Source organism: Micropterus dolomieu, linkage group LG14 (assembly GCF_021292245.1).
Source record: "Micropterus dolomieu isolate WLL.071019.BEF.003 ecotype Adirondacks linkage group LG14, ASM2129224v1, whole genome shotgun sequence".
NCBI lineage: Eukaryota > Metazoa > Chordata > Actinopteri > Centrarchiformes > Centrarchidae > Micropterus > Micropterus dolomieu.
Genome location: NC_060163.1, coordinates 22,320,918 through 22,337,800, shown reverse-complemented (window position 1 = coordinate 22,337,800; position 16,883 = coordinate 22,320,918).

Sequence of the window (16,883 nt, the reverse complement as noted above, 5' to 3'; positions counted from 1 at the left end):
GAGGAGAGAAGGATGGGGGGGTGGGGGGCTCCACCCTCCCACACACCCTTCGCCCCCTCTTGTGTCCTCTCCTCTGGATATCACAGATCTGTGCTCCTGCTGACTACCTTAAATAAAGATCTGACTTCATACTTGTTTTCGTTGGTGATCAGGTTTCCTCAAAAGTGTCTACTGGTTTTCGCAAAGGGTCAAGATGAGGTGCCTGGGCGCGGCAGTCCCCCCCCATTTTGACATGTCTGTTTCCATCCACACACAGAGCTCGGATGATATAAACCATGGTCAGATTAGTCTAAGGTAAATATTCAACTAGAGGCTGTGATTTTTGGGCTTTATTACCGATGTTGCTTTGGTTCAACAGTGGTAGTTACACAATACAAACAACATGGCCTCCCACTCAGCAGGACAGCTGAGGGAGAGGTGGTGCTACCGTGTTGGACAGCTTCTCACTTTCTCACTTTCTGGGGATTGAGCTGGAGGAAAATTACACAGAGCTTAAGGGACTTTATGGCCATGCAGTGCCACAGCTGGTGTTTAGGAAATAAAAAAGAAACTGGCATCAAAACTGCACACACATAAAAAATTATTTGACACTTTAAGGTATTTTATTGACCTGTCATATTGCAAAATGGCATATCATGCAAACCACAACTGTGAAGTAAAGACCTTTGCTGTCAAGCTGAGAGTCCCAAGCTTATACCTGGCCAAAAAGGTTGACATAGGACAATTTACACATTTTAAGTAAAAAAAAAAATGTGTTCAATCCTAGAATGATTCCTTTCACCAATGTACAAGCTTGCAACTTTGGCAACTAAATACTTTAAGTTTAAGTCTGGAAAGATTGTGGTTACAGTTAAAAAGTGAGCATTATTTGTTAATCAGTGACAGGACATGTACTCATGTACTTCACATGCTTACTTTCTTTCCTGCTGTAGGGCACACAACTTGGGTTGCTTCACTTTAAAAGACACCCTGTACTTAGCTTTTAATGTGAAGTGGCAGCAGTGCGACATTCAGTTTGTATTAACTGTATGAACAGTTAACAGGTCTGATATTTTTTATAGTGATTAATGAACTGTATAAATTGAATTGTTCTTTTGTAATTTATTTGTAACTTTGGCAGTATTGTTGTTTTACATTCATGCCAATAAAGCTAGATTGAATTGAACTGAATTGAGTGAAAAGTAAACAGTAATGCGGCCATTAATAAAGTAATATTCCACCGGAGAAGGGGAAGAATCGTTTCCTGTGAATCCATCATGTTTAGGTAAGAAATCTGAATCCATCACAATCGGAATAAAAACTACTCCATAGTGAGGTAATTACTAAATGTAAAAACATTTAATGCCCACTGCAGAAAGAAATGGTAGCATTTATAAGCCGCAGTCAAGTCATTATTTAATGCTTGTTCAATAGTTTTACAACATAAATGGAAAAACATGTAAATGAGGCTGTATTGAAACACATGGGATTGATGAGAGCATGTGGCTTCAGATACTCATGAAACGCTGGGATATGATCCACAGAGAAAGGATTTTTCAACTCTGGGAAGTTGATGGCAACAATTGTTTTATCTAGTAGAAGCTAGTATCTAGTAGAATTAAGCTGTCATAAAGTAATCTACCAGAAATGTGTGCTTGCATGTATTTGACTGGTCGTTCTCATGTGTTGGAAGATGACATTGCATTGCATTCAAGCAGGAAGCTCCCGGTCTGAGACTTGAATCCAATGCGGGAGTCCCATAAACTGCATTCTATTGAATGGCCAGCAGGGGGCGACTCTTCTGGTTACAAAAGAAGTTTTTTTTTGTTTGTTTTCTTTTTTGTTACAAAAAGAAGTCCGGTTCCATTAGAAATAATGGTAAAATGACCCTGCTTCTCAGCTGATTTATTACCTCTGTAACAAAACACTCTCCTGATAAGTTTATGGTCTCAATCGCTAGTCTTCTTCAATACAACATAATGTTCATTTAGAAAATTTTGGTCCCATTTAGAGGAAAATAGACCATAAAGCAGAGTATGCTTCATGGTGGGATTATCTGTGATTGACAAGTCGTTACCATGGTGACCTGTCAATCAGGCCAGAGTGACTCGTACCCACGGCACTGTGTGAATTTAACTAGCACCGTTGAAATAGCATATTAAGAGTAGGCTGTTCACTTTCTCTGGTGAGTACATTTAGTTTTAAGACTGTTGTTCGCTGGACAAAATTGTCAGCCCTGTTAAAATGACAGTTAAGGTGAATTACAGATGCACCTAGCAAAGCAAGCTAACTAGCTCCACACATGGCCATTAGCTCCACCGTCTCATCCAAATATGGTCACTTCCTGGTTGCAAAAAAATACACATGGCCCTATCGGCCAATCTCGAGGCTTCAAAACGGCAGTCCACTAACCAACAGGTGACGTCACGATGACTCCACATCCACTTCTTTTATACAGTCTATGATTGTATTGCATTGCATTGTGAGAAAATTTGAGTAGGTTGTGTTTTGGGGCATTTTTCCACATGAACAGCTAAGAATTTGAATTTAAAAAAGACATTTGGCTTGGAAACGCAATGCAGATGCATGTAGTCATCACACGTAAACAGGGCACAGACTCAGTGTTAAAGGAGGAGAGAGTCCAACACCACCACACCATAACCAAACCTTTGTAATGTGCCTTTGGTGTTGAGCCTTGAACTTTCCCTCTGTCACCTTCCTCAAGCTTTATCTTTTTTACCGTCCCAAATCTGCAGAGATTTAGTAGCCAAACCAGCTGCTCGGACTTGTAAAACTAAGAGAAGGATGACGAAGAAAGGAGTGTATGTGTGTGTGTGTGTGTGACACAGAGAGATGGACAGCATGCAATCTCTGGGTCTGCAGTGAGATAGTGAGCCCTGAACTCATCAGACTAAATGAGAACAATGTGGACTGCCTGTGTGAGCCGACTAACCCAGAAAGAAACAGAGAGTGAGAGAAGGAGCGTAGGAGGGAGGGCAGCAGTGAGAGGACAGGGAATTAAAGCTCTCGTCAAAGAGGAGAGGGACTGACAGGAGCAGAAGAAGAAAGTTTCAGACACCTGTGGCGGAAGCCCTCAACACACTGTTTGGTTAGAGACAAGGGGCGGGGTGAAGCTGAGCGGTGAGGTGACTGACTGCAGAGCTCAGTGTCGGGTCGGACCAGACCACACCACGCTGGGCTAGCAAACAGCCGCGCTGTAATAACTCAGGGACTGGGGGGCTGAAAGGTGATAGCCTGGCAGGAATTGGTTTACAGCCAAGGCAGCCGACACTTGTGGATGCTGAGACTTCCCCCTCAGACAGAGGCAAACTTGAATGTAATCGGTGTAAGGCTAGCTTTCCTGTCTATGAATGTTTGTGTGTACAGACCTGCGGCGAGTCATGCAATGGAAACTAGATGATGGAAGAGGACAGAGTGATGAAGACTAACTATGGGGTTAAGAAATCTGGTGATGATGATGTGTAGCAGGGAGATGGCATTTTTCACCATTGGTTTAACCAGGTGTTTTGTAGAAAGCCGAGGGTTTTGGACGTTCTCTGTGCGAGTTCCTGTCCTCTATGGGATGGGATTAAAGACTAGGATACAGGCCGCTGGTTTCACACCTGCTGGTGCCCAAGATTCTAGCCTGTATTTGCCACTCTTTTTGATGTGGTGTTAAATGGCTGTAATAATCGTGCAGTCTGACAGTAGGAAGTGTTGAGTCCGAAAGAGATTAATTCCAAGCCATAACTACAAAATCGACATATTTTCCCGAAGACCTCCTCAGATACATTTCTTATTTCCAGTGCTCACATCCACAACAGATTTTCTTCAAAGCTATGATTGTCTACTCCCTGGTTTCTTAAAAAAATTATCCTCTGGGGCAGACTAGACTGCAGACACAGACAACAGCACTGTGTGAGAAAATGCAGGCCCCTCATTCATTTCAATGGGACCACTGCATTGACAGGGTGCCGACTCAAGAAGATCTGCCAAGCAAATACAGGGTTGACCAGCAAAAAAGTTAACCCTAGCTCAACTTTTGCCACAACTCAATGCAATGCACATTATTTTGTAACATGAATGCTGTGTTACTGTTTACCTGGCAGTCATTGCAATAAAAGATGAATAATTGCCGCAATTGCCGAAAGACAACTTTCCATAGTGGTAAAATCCTGTGTCAGAATATTATAAACTGCTGTTCAGTGTTTTGGCATCTGATGAGCCTAACACTGGATCTATTACTCAAACTGGACTTCCTGGATCATATTTCATCGTCTCACCAGTACATTAAAAAACATGCCCCAACCAACGCAGCCCCTTGCATTTTTTTTAATGCAGGGCTGTTTTCAGTCTGAATACACACTTGAATAATTAAATGAATAATGAATGAATAATTAAAAAAAAGTGTTTGCAGAATGCAAACAAACTTTATTTGACCAACCAGTGATGCAACTGAAAATGTTGCTGTTAGACAGTGATCAGATAGCCTCATTTAAAAATCTTTTTACCTGTGCAGAGTTTAAATTCTCAACAAAACAGTTCCACTATATCCCAACACCATCTAGAGCATTACTTACAGATATATTTAGTTAATGTTATCGCTATATATATTACATACTGTATGTATTTTTGTATAAATATAATCATGGTATCTTGATCTTTTAAATAGTATTAATAGTATTCAAATGTAGCTTGGTAGAAGCACAAGCCTAGAGGGTACTCAAGTGTAAACAGTACAGACAGGCCCCATATTCCTTATTGACCATGTTTGTGTTGCTGCTGGTCTTACTGATTCCCTCTGGAGGGGGCTGAATGGTGTTTGGAGAGTGGTAGGTCAACATTGACCCGTGTCCACAGATGGTCTGGAGTAATGGCTCGTGTTGCTGTCAGTCGGGAGGGAGCAAACCTGGCCCAGAGTAAACAGTCAAACAAACATAAAGGTAATCCCAGGGTTGTTTAGGTTATAGCCTACAGGCTGGCATAACAGCCTGTCAGTTTACCAACACAAGAATCATATGATGTATCAGAGTACATCACTTCCTGTTGTTTTACTTGATCAATCCATGTTTAATCGTCATCAGTGGCATTATTTTTGTTCATACAATATTTTCCATACAAATAAATCAAACAAAACATTCAAATCAAGCAAATCAGTTGAACAAAAAACAATAAAACAATTAAATAAAGAATATTATGAGAGTAGGACTGCATGTAAAACTATTAGATTAAGGCATAGTAAATAATTTATCAGCCAATATATATCATTTTAAATGTATAAGGGAAAAAGGAGGGGGCCAAGGATGCTGTCTTGAGGAATTCCAAAATATACATATACAGTATGTATCCAGAATTGTTACACACAGAGGTCTACACACTTTTCAAGATGGTGGATGACAATTTTGTTTTCAGTGGGGTTAGAAACAGCACTTACTTCTAAAGGACAAAGAAAGGAAATGCTAGGAAAACAAAAGTCAAGAATAAGAATCCCTTTTAACACATTGTTTTTCCTTTCACTTTTAATAGGGCATTCCCATTGCTTGTCATGTTTGTGTGCAGAATGGAAAGGCTACTCTGCTGTACATTCCCACAGGGCCCACTAGCTGCCCCCCTCTTGGGAGTATCTGAAGGTATTGACTCCCACTGAAATCATAGGGTGTGGAGGCTACCAGTAACACACAATGACCCTGGACAGCTAACAATGGCCACACACACATACTGTTCTGGTTTGGCCCAGTGTTACGTCTCCCCCTTCTCTTCCTGCTGTGGACCTCTACTGATGGATTGCTTTCCTCACTCTCGGTGTTTGGCGTGTGCAGTGGCCTCGCTGGAGTCCAGCAGACCACTGGGAGCTGCCCTGTTTTCCCTCTCCCTGACTCTAAACCTCCAAACAGTCAGCAACTCCACTCATTACCTAAGCTACCCACCTCCTTGCACGTCTTCCATACTATGTTGCCTGTTTTTTCCAACACTGGCAGATGTGTATAGTGGATCCTGTTCTGCTTCTGAATCTGCTTCCAGACAATAAATAGAAATTAAGCCAATGTCTTTGGTTCCTGTTCAAGAAATGGAGCGGTATACAGTAACTGGCTTTCATCTTGCTCTTTGTCCAACAAAAACCTTCTCATGTTCTGCAGATACACCACGCATATGTGCCTGCACACTACACAAACACACATCCAGCCAAGCAAGACTACAAATAATGTCCAACATAAAACCAACATAATCCTGTGGACATTTGCCAGCCTGGTGGAGCTCATTCTGCCAACTTGCTAACATGCAGACTATCCACTGCTGGTTCTCACTTTCAGGGGAGGCGGAGGTGTCACAGGAAGTCAGATTGCTATCGACTGGGCGTGCAAGAGGTCTACAGCTGGAGAACGGCTGCTCTGAGCTGGCTAATCCTCAGGACTTTGAGTGGGATTTTGTACATACAGGGTGCACATACATACCCACATACATTTGAGTGCATACACTTAGGCCTGTATACAGGCATTAACACAAATCATTCTGGCAGACTCAGAAGACCCTGAAAATGGATTTTAAGGGAAATTTGACATCATACGACTAGTTTTGGAAAGCATTTCAATTAGTAATAATGACATTGTGGTTAACGAGTTACTTGGATTTTGGAGTTACTGAAATTTGGGAACACAGTAACAGACACAGTGCAAGCAAAAGTGAGAAAAGCTCATTTAAAGTCAAACAGTGCTTACTCAACAGTATGTTGCGTAGTTCACTCCATCTATCTAGAATAGTAAATGTTTTAAATACAATCTAGTGTTGTTTTTAACAGCCTTTAACAAACACCATCATGGAAGAAAAGTCTGACTACTCCTGACTATGTTTTTTTTTCTCATGGGAGTTTGTTGAAGCAATATTTTTCCAGATATCTGCAATTTCTTTGGTGGGTACAGTTTTAACTAAAAACTAACTAAAAAAAACTAAAAGCTAGCAGCTCTGTGAAGATGTATTTAGGCACAGTGGTGAATCCTAAAATCAGCATGCTAACATGCTTATAATGTACAATGCTAACATGCTGACTGTTTAGTGGGTATCATGTTTACCATGCCCACCATCTTAGACTACGTGTCAGCTTGCTAAAAATGGCAAATAAGCATTAGACAGAACCAAAAGCTGATGGGTATTTCATTAGTTTCACAAATGTTGAAAAGTTGAGGGATCACTAAAGTTGTCTAAATTTATTCAAATTGCATGCCAATAAATCTGATAGCAGTTGAGAGATTTTACTCAAATCATTAATGTCAATAAGTCAAGGGATTGTTGAAGTCATTAGGATACATCTCTTGGGAACCATAAATGTGTATACCAAATGTTGTGCTCACCCATGCAATAGTTATTGAGATATATCACTTTGGACCAAAGTGGTATACATTGCCATCCATAGAGCCATGGCTAGCATGGCTAAAAACAACACCCAAGTTCTATTAAAGCTAGAATTTTCTTTTAATTGGGACTTGGGATGAGGTTCATGGGTCTTTTCCTGTATATTTTCATGCATATGGGAGATTTGTATGTCCTGTCATGCAGTATATTTTTTGCACTTTTTTTGGATGTCTGTATGTGTGTATGCATCCCTGTGACTGAGAGGCAAGAAAGGCGGATAAAGCGTGGGTGGGTGTGAATGATTCTGACATCATCACCGCCTGCCGTCTCGTCCTCTTCCAGTGCCCTGATACTGACAGGTCCTCTATTGTTCCAGCATTGCGTGGGCTCCCAAGGTTCCCATGTGTTAGAAATCATCCACCCACGTGCTACAGCAGACAGGGGCCCTAGACTATGAAACTGTATACTGAGAGTCTGTGGGCTGCAGGACGGGACCTGATGAAAGACAGTGTGACTGTAGAGAGAATAACAAACGCCAGGCTCCTAGACACCGTGCACCACACACACACACACGCGCGCGCACACACGTACCTGCAGAGATGCATTGCAGGCACACACACCCACACACAGATATCCATGCAGGTTCACACACACAAGGTAGACAAACACATACACACATTGTCATGCTACAGGCTCGTACAGCCCAGACTTAAGGGCCAATGGGAATGTGGGGGTGGGTGGAGAGATGGGTAGCAGGATAGATGGATGGGTAGTGGTGGATTGGGTGGATGGGGAGATTTAAAGAATCCTGGATCACGATGACTGAGCCCATTTCTGGTTCTGCTCAAAGCTGGTTTGGATGCAGGCCAGGCTAAGTGTGCTGGCACAGGTGAACATAGTCACACGCTTGGCTCACAGTCCCGCCACAGATCATTAAAATATAGAGAGGACAGAACTGGGGAGTCTGTATATTTTCAAGTGGAGCTGGGCTCATTGTGTGGCTGCATCTGCATTTATTGAAATCATCTGCAGACCTGGATGAAATACTATTTGCAAATATTTGTGTAGATTTTTTTCTTACTCTGCTTGAGCCCCAGATGGTTGGGAAATTTTACACTATTTAGAAAATGAATTTAGCATTAACATGTGGTCACCAATGTAACTGATGCTAACAGATGTTTTCTGCAACTGCAGACCAAGTACAGCTTTAACATTTATTTATATTTTAAGAACTTCACAGCACTGTTATTTATTAAGAAACAGGCCAAAATGTCAATACAGTTTACTGCATTATCAAGCAGTCATGTGTGAAACTGGGACCTTTTTTCCCAAAATTGTTCCCATGACTAAAGCGTGTTTACTATACATGGAAACTCAGAAGCACAGCCTGGAGTTTTACCTCAAACACTTCAAAAATAACACCTTGTTCAAACACAAAATGTGACCTGCTGGTGTTGCTGTTACCATGCACTTTTTTGATGGCAATAGCTCATACAGGCTCCCCATTGTTGGATCTGGGTCATCATTTTTATGACAACACCTGTACTTGAAAACCTCTGCCATCTTCTGCCTAAAACTTTGTATGGAAACCCAAATCCCTGGAATTTATTGAGGGTAGTAAACGTGCGGCTGATGGTCAGTAACCCTATTTATTGATCAGTCAGTGAGTGTTAAACTTCTACCCTTTCATGCTAACGCAAAAGGCTCTTTGGATATCAAGTCCTGTCTGACATAAAATATGAACAATATGAACAATGTGAAAAATCCCATATCTCATCATGACAATAACAGTATTGTTCATCTGCATGCATGCATATTGTAACATTAGAGCAGTCATTTCCAAACAGTTTCACAATATCTTTGATATTCTTCCCATTAATCAAAGGCAAATTTACAGTCTAAACTCTAGAGACCATTCACGAAAAAAAAGTAACAAGCAAACAAGCAATATCTGCTTGTTTTAAAACAAGAGACAATCCCGACATTAAAGCTGCTACTTGGAGGCAGTAGAACAAGTGCAATACACAATGTTGCATATTGTCTCCTTATAAAGTTGTTGTGGTAAATGTGTTGGCAAACAGTTTTTACATCTAGCAGACACTTAGGAAATCATTTGGAGTTGTGTTGGTGTCCAATATTCACTCTCCTATTAGCTCTGCTTTTGGTCTTCACCAACTCCTGAGGGAAATATCTGGCTCTTTAGCTGCTCAATGTTTGACTTTCATTACTAGTTGCCAAATGTGTCTCTCTGCTCTTTGGTGCTGGTGGGGTACAGTATAGGTCTTTTTAGATATTTTCATCTCAAAATAAGGTTAAGATAAGAGCGGTAAGACTAAACCAAAACAAAGGTTACAGGCCAGAAAACCAAAACGATGAGCCCTCTGTAGAGTTAAGGGCAACTACAGACTCAAAAATATAATTCTCCACCATTCATCACTACGAGCAACATTATATACTGAACAAAATTATAAACGCAACACTTTTGTTTTTGCCCCATTCATCACGAACTGAACTCAAAGATCTAAGACTCTCTCTATCTACACAAAAAGCCTATTTTTCTCAAATATTGTTCACAAACCTGTCAAATTCTGTGTTAGTGAGCACTTCTCCTTTGCTGAGATAATCCATCCACCTTACAGGTGTATAGCCTTTTGTGTACATAGAGAAAGTTAGAGAGAGAAAATTAGATTTTGTATGATCTACAGCTACTTAGTACAGCCTGCCTGGGTCTTGCATCTGCATTTTCCAGAAGCCTTAATCTTCAGATGCTTCTATGAAACCAGACTCCAGAAGTCAAACTCACATTTGATCCTTATACTCAAGAGACATGGGTGTCTTTGTTGCTCTAGGTTCGGCTGTCTGGCAACAATGACACCTTTATGACAGCAGCCTGATCCCAGTGCACTCCCTCGTAGCCCTCTTGTTGATGGATGATTCCTCTGCTGCCTGATGCCATGGCTTCCATGACCATTTCCCCAGTGCTTCTCAAGCCAGGGCTATTTGGATAGGGGACCTGCAAGTTAGGAGAATGTATGGAGACTTGGCTTGCTGGTTGCATCAGATGGTTAAAGGTTCTAGATGTGGTATCATCTTACCCTGAGGACAAAGTCTACTAGATAGAGTTAGAAGCTGCTGATGTATTTGATTGATATATTTTTCTACAGATATGTTTTCCTGAGATGCAGATTCAGGTAAGGACATTGTTGAAATGCTGTGACTACTGTAAATAAGACTAAATCGCAGATTCTTGGATGTCACGTTGATATAAGCAGCAATTCTAAAAACCTTCTGAAACCTTAACCTTCACAAAATGTTCCAGTCCAGGTTCTGGGAAGCTAGGATGTCCTGGGGAATCTGAATCCTTTATGCATTCTGCCAGTTAACTTTGTTTTATTAACATCACACTCTATTGACTTTTAGGAAGATTTTAGATAGATGGATACCTTTTTTTTGACCAAGTACCCAGACTAAAGTTCATAATGATGACGATAACTAGCAGAATACAGGTAAAACAAGTTTTTAAAATGTGAATGTGAAGGGTGAGTGGGATAAAAAGATTCTTCAAATAGCACTGGTTTTATTGTCGTGTGTTATTGACAGAATTGGTCATTTATTTAAACCTTGAAAACTCAAGGTGACAAGTAATCTCTCGTGGTGAATTATAATGCTACTACCTCAGCAGCAAAGGCAGAAGTAGTGTAATATTAATGAATTAAGCTAATTTATCATGTTACACACGCATTTGACTGTTGTAGTGTTGTTTGCAAAGCATGTCTATTTGCCCCAATCCAAGCTCTGTGGAACAGCTCTGAGCTGTGAGACTTGTTGCAATTTTTGGTATTGCAGGATCACGTGTCACACAGGACAACAATCGTACAAAAGTAATGACTTTAAAACATTGAATATGTTTATCTGAGCGTCACAGTGACCCCACAATAACCATTTATGAAATCCGAATTTGATTCATTCCTACAAAAATTTGAGAGTCTAACATGCATGTGCTCTGCCTCATTCATTCCTATGAAAGTGCTTGTTCAACAGACGCGCATAGTGAGCAACTCTCATGGGAATTAAATGGGCACCATGTTGGAATGTGGCAATGAGTTTTCTTAAAGGGGCTGTATGTATATTTTTCAAATGAAATTAATCACTTTTTTATTGCCTGTGTGTGAAGGGGTTGTGACCTTACATAAAAACGGTCCACTCGCCGGGATTTTCTGTTACCTGTAAACCTATGTGAACACTCTGGGTCAGATTTTCCAGGAAATCCATTGTTTGTGACTGCATGAGTGCTCCAGAGTCTCTTGCCTTCTGATTCTGTACCACACACACCACAGCTAACAACATGGAGTCTGCTAAAACCAATAAACGACCAGCTCCCAGCACAACACAGACTCCAACACAAACTCCACGTAAGGATAAAAACCAACAACAAAATTTTATGTGCTGGAGCCCGTCAAACCAAACGAGAATGAAATCGACTTTGGCTGAAAACACAGTTAACATCAGAAAGGCTTGAGTTACAGAGATACCTCTGCTTTGTTTGAAACTGACAAAAAAAACTAACATTACTGCAACGCATATGAGATATATTATGCTTTAGTTGGCTCAAGTTGGATAGCTTGCAGACCAACGCCGAGCCGTTGCTAACGTTATTCAGCGCAAAATAATTCATCTGTCTCAGTTGCTTTAACTTACGTGACCCACACACAATAATGCAACATAATGGTACAGGACAACAACACAGTGGAAGACCAATCACTACATTAACATTAATTAGAGCGGTGTAGCTGTTAGAAAGTGTGGTAACATTCTCATTCATAATATTCAGTCTAGCTCACTAATTTCGTTATCATCCAACAAATTTAGCTGTGCTGACATTGCTGAGCCTCCGGTGAAAGATACACAAATAGTTATTGAAGAGGAGCTAACTCAGATGTATCACGTCTGCTAAATGCAGTCAATGTAATGTTATCATGCAACGAGCATGGATTAGTTCAACTTCAAGCTGATAAAAATGTTGCTGTAACGTTAAAGTGGGAGTTTACATGAGCTTCCAACATGTTGTGTGAAGCTGTCTCCCAGTGTTTCAGAATCAGAATCAGCTTTATTGCCAGGTATGTGTACACATACGAGGAATTTGACTCAGGATTGTACATTGCTCATGATGTGCTTGCTCATACAAAAATACCATAGCACAATAATAAAATAATAATAAAATAAAATCAGACACAAACTACAGTATAGACAACACTAATATACACACTATGAACAAAACAATATAGACATATTGACAAATAGTGCAGTGATCAGAGTGCAAAGGATGCAAGAGTAAACTATTATTCTCATTATGTACATGTTGAAGGTGGATATGATATACAGGTACACATACACATACATGCATACATGTACACATGTACACAGTGTGATGGAGCATAGTGCAAAGGATGCTAGAAAAAATAAATAAGGGGTCTGAGGTCTCTGTGCGTCCAAATGTGTTGGCTCGTGAGTTTGAGCACGCATGCGAGCACACACAAGGTTGCAACCTGAAAAATGCACCGTTAGTGGCTGCTGAAAACTAGATATTTCTCCTTTAAAACATCCTTCATGCTCTGGATAGCCACTAGGGGTGTGACAAGATCTTGCGCCACATGACATTTTTCACACGCTGTCAAGCCACTCATTAATTATCTCACGCAGTGAAATACAAATGAATAACTGATAAGACTCCCGGAGCGAATCTACTCCACCCAGATGTCAGACACCGGCGTACACTGTGATAGTCGTCAGCTGAACCCTCGCGCTGTGAGTCCAGACCTTTTTATATACAGTCAATGGTCCAGACAGCTGTGACAAGTGGCAACGTAGCTGGTAGAGTTTTGCAACATAAACATCTAAAAACTGAAGCACAGCCTACTGTGATCTGCACTGGAAGTTAACTTGTGTGGATTTGAGATTTCTGCCTGATCAAAAGTGTTTAGTTTTCTTTCCATTTCACTTACTTAACATACAGTCCCAAACCGTGTTGGTCAAACGCTGTGAAGGGGATAATGTTACTAACAGTGGATCAAAAACGTAATGCACAGTAGACTATAGAGCAGGTAGACTTCTCTTTAAATGATGACGTTAGTCTGGTAATATTATGACTTTTCTCTGAACATGTCAGATATATGTGGGAGAGATTCTGAATATGCATAAAGTTTAAAAAAAAATCTGTATGTATCAGACTGCAGCAAATAATGTGTTTACTACTAAATATTTTCATGCAATTCAGCATTAAAGATTTCTTAAAAATAGTGTTAAAATCTCGTCTCATCTCGATCTTGTGAACCCAATCATGAATCTCGTCTCGTCTCGTGGGTTAAGTGTCTCGCCACACCCCTAATAGCCACCCATTGAACTGACTTTTGCAGACGTTAGTTGTAGCTAGCTAGCAATAAATACACTGACTGTTTGTGTGGAGTGTCCATGTTGTTGACGTGACAGCTCAGACACCCCAGGATCTCCAGGTCTTTCGATGTCCTTCATACTCCTTTTTTCTTGTCTCTGTACAATGATTCAAGTTGAGTCGTACAACCTCAAGATACATGCTTTCACATGAATTGAAAAAATTTCATCTAACGTGGATACGTCTTTGTTTTAATTTACACCTCACTACAAATGCGTGTCTCTTAGAGCCCACACTCATCTTTGCACTCACTCTGTATGCAGTCCTGATGTTGCCTCTAAAATTAGCTTTGCATTAAGTCTGAACACAAATTAGTGAAGAATCCCAGGCCAAACAAAGTGTGTGACTTCAACACTGAAGACCTCTGATCAGGTCCTGCAGTGTCATGGTCACGATGACTTGTGTGTATGATGTATGATTGTTTTTCACTGGTTCTGATGATGTGTTTGAGTCAGACAGTGAAGCCTACTCTCCAACTTTCATGCTGTGTGTACTTGCTGTGTGCTTTCTGGTGAACAAGGCCCTCTATGTTCACTTTGCACAGCAAACAGTGTGATTGAGTGGTCCTCTGTGTGATGATTTGCAGAGTCAAACTGCTGCTGGATTTCCTGGCTCCACACCAGGCAGGACACAGCAGGTCACAAGTACCAACCAGAGGGAGCCATAGACCAGAGTCAGAACCATGCCTGAAGTTCTGGTATCCACTTTGCTTAAAATGAAATGTCCAAAGGAGCCTTTGTAGGAAGTCTCAGATAATTTAATGTTGTGCAGCTCCTCAACTTTGGCCCGTCTTGACTGATTGTGCAATGGAATTTGAAGATTTATAACTCCTACAGGAGTCGCTAATCACCGGAGACGAGAGGCTTGGGGGGTGGAAGGATGAGCAGAGGTGGGCTGCATGAGTGTCCAGCACTGACTACCTCTGACTGACTACACTCAGGCTTACCCGCCAGGTTTGCCCCACAGGTACACAGACTGACACGCAAGCTCACACACATGCAAACATGCTCACTCTGACATGACACACATGCAACACACGTATACCTCCTTCAACACAACGGCTGTCTTGGGAGGATGTGTGGAAGAGATTGCATATTTCCTCCTCCCTTTCTTACTGTTTGGCGGTTTCTGTCTTGCATGTGCGAGAGGCTGAAAACAGAGAAATAGATTTGCAGGTGGCCTAAAATAACAATAAGGATGAAAAGAAAGAGAGGATGTGTATCCACAGCTCCCAGCCGCTTTGCAAGTAAGTGGATGAAGGATCACAGAGAGAGCAGAGGGCCCGGAAGACAGGAGAACAGTCTTGTTACATTAATCTTCTCATGGGTCCATTTCATTTGACAAAACCCAGTGTACTTTGGTCTTTTGCAGCCAGCGGCAAGGTGAGACAGACATGTTCATGACAGACACTAACTGTCAGATTTAAAGAGATGAGAATTAACAAGAGGCAGAGTCTATAGGCTTTTCTGTCGAGCATTTCCAAAGTCAGGTCGGAGACAATAATCCACCACATCAACAGTGTCCAAAATATAAATGTAAATTAACTTAATTTTAATATTATTTTTAATAATATTATTTTCATTATTCATCTTTGTAAGATGAATGTACCTACTTACAAAGTTAGATACAATAAGTTCTCACAAACACACACTGACTCACACACACTGACTCGAATTCACAAGTGCTCACCTTCCTCCTTCAGACACACACCCCTATCCTACAATATTATGCCATTATGATGTTATCTTAACTCTCACTATTGCATGTTTTCGCAGCGGTGTCCTTCCATATCAGCCTGTCAGAATTTGTAGAAAGAGTCTTTGATGTGACCAACGAGCTGCCGTCTCAGTACACAATAACAATGTGCAGATGGAGCTCACAGAGCTGAGCACAGGGCCCAGTAGGAGAAGGACATGCTTTAATTTCTACGGTCACCTCTTGTAGAGTTGACCTTCACACCTCCGGCGATTAATCAAGAACATTCCCGCCAAGAGATGCTAGAGCCGAAGCAGAGGACTGGGTTTTCAAAATAAATGTATGGTGGACTGTGTTGGTAGGAAAGCAAGTGAAGGTGCACAGCAAAGCTGATGATACTTTGCATGTCACCTCATTAGGTTCTTTTTACCATGTTCCTTTCAGTCACCACACTCTTGACACACAAATGGAGAAAACATAAAATTTAAACATGCTAAAACATGTTAAAAATAAAGTCCAAATAATTCTGTTTTTTTTTACAAATAATGTACGTATCTTCTAAAATAAAAATTGAGGTGCACAAACTAAGGTTCAAATTTTCTAAGACTGTGGAGTAAACTCATAAAGTGCAATTTAAACTAATGATTACAAGCAATGAAATGGTTCTGAATGTGTCAAGAGAGTATATATGATGCACTTAGATTTAGTTAAAAGTATATTTTATTGAAAAATAAATAAAGACACTAAATACCTTGCACTAGTTGGGATGTCCACATTCAGTTTAACCAAACATCAACATTTCCACACCTTCTTTCCATAGTCATAACTCAATCCATTATATATGTGATGCAAACAGGAACTGCTGCTCTTCACTATTAACTTTTCATAGTGCTGTTTCACCAAAAAATAAGAAATAAAGACTAAAATATAGTCAAATGTTCCATTAACTAACTCAAAGACACAGCAACATTGTAACTCAAAACAGGTTCATCACAAATGGAAATAAAAAAAGAAAAGTGACAAATACATGGAAATTTACTTTTTCGGTTGTTGTTGACTGTACTGAGTGTCCCATCAACATAGCTCTTATAGTCCATAAACACACTGATATTACATTAATTTATATGTTTTGAAAACCTCAAGATATGCAAGACATGCAAAAACACAAACAATTTAAAATAGACAACTGCAGCATATTTATACGTAGAATATTTATAATACTACACACATAAATGAGTGTTTAATGACGTTAATGTGACTAAAAATACATGCTGAAAATACAATGTTACATGTAATGTTTAAAAACGAATTTAACATCACTTTTGATACTGATGCATTTGGATGATGGGGGATTATATAAAGTGAAATTAATCATAGTTTGCTCCAGTAACTACCCGTATATAGAATATGGTGT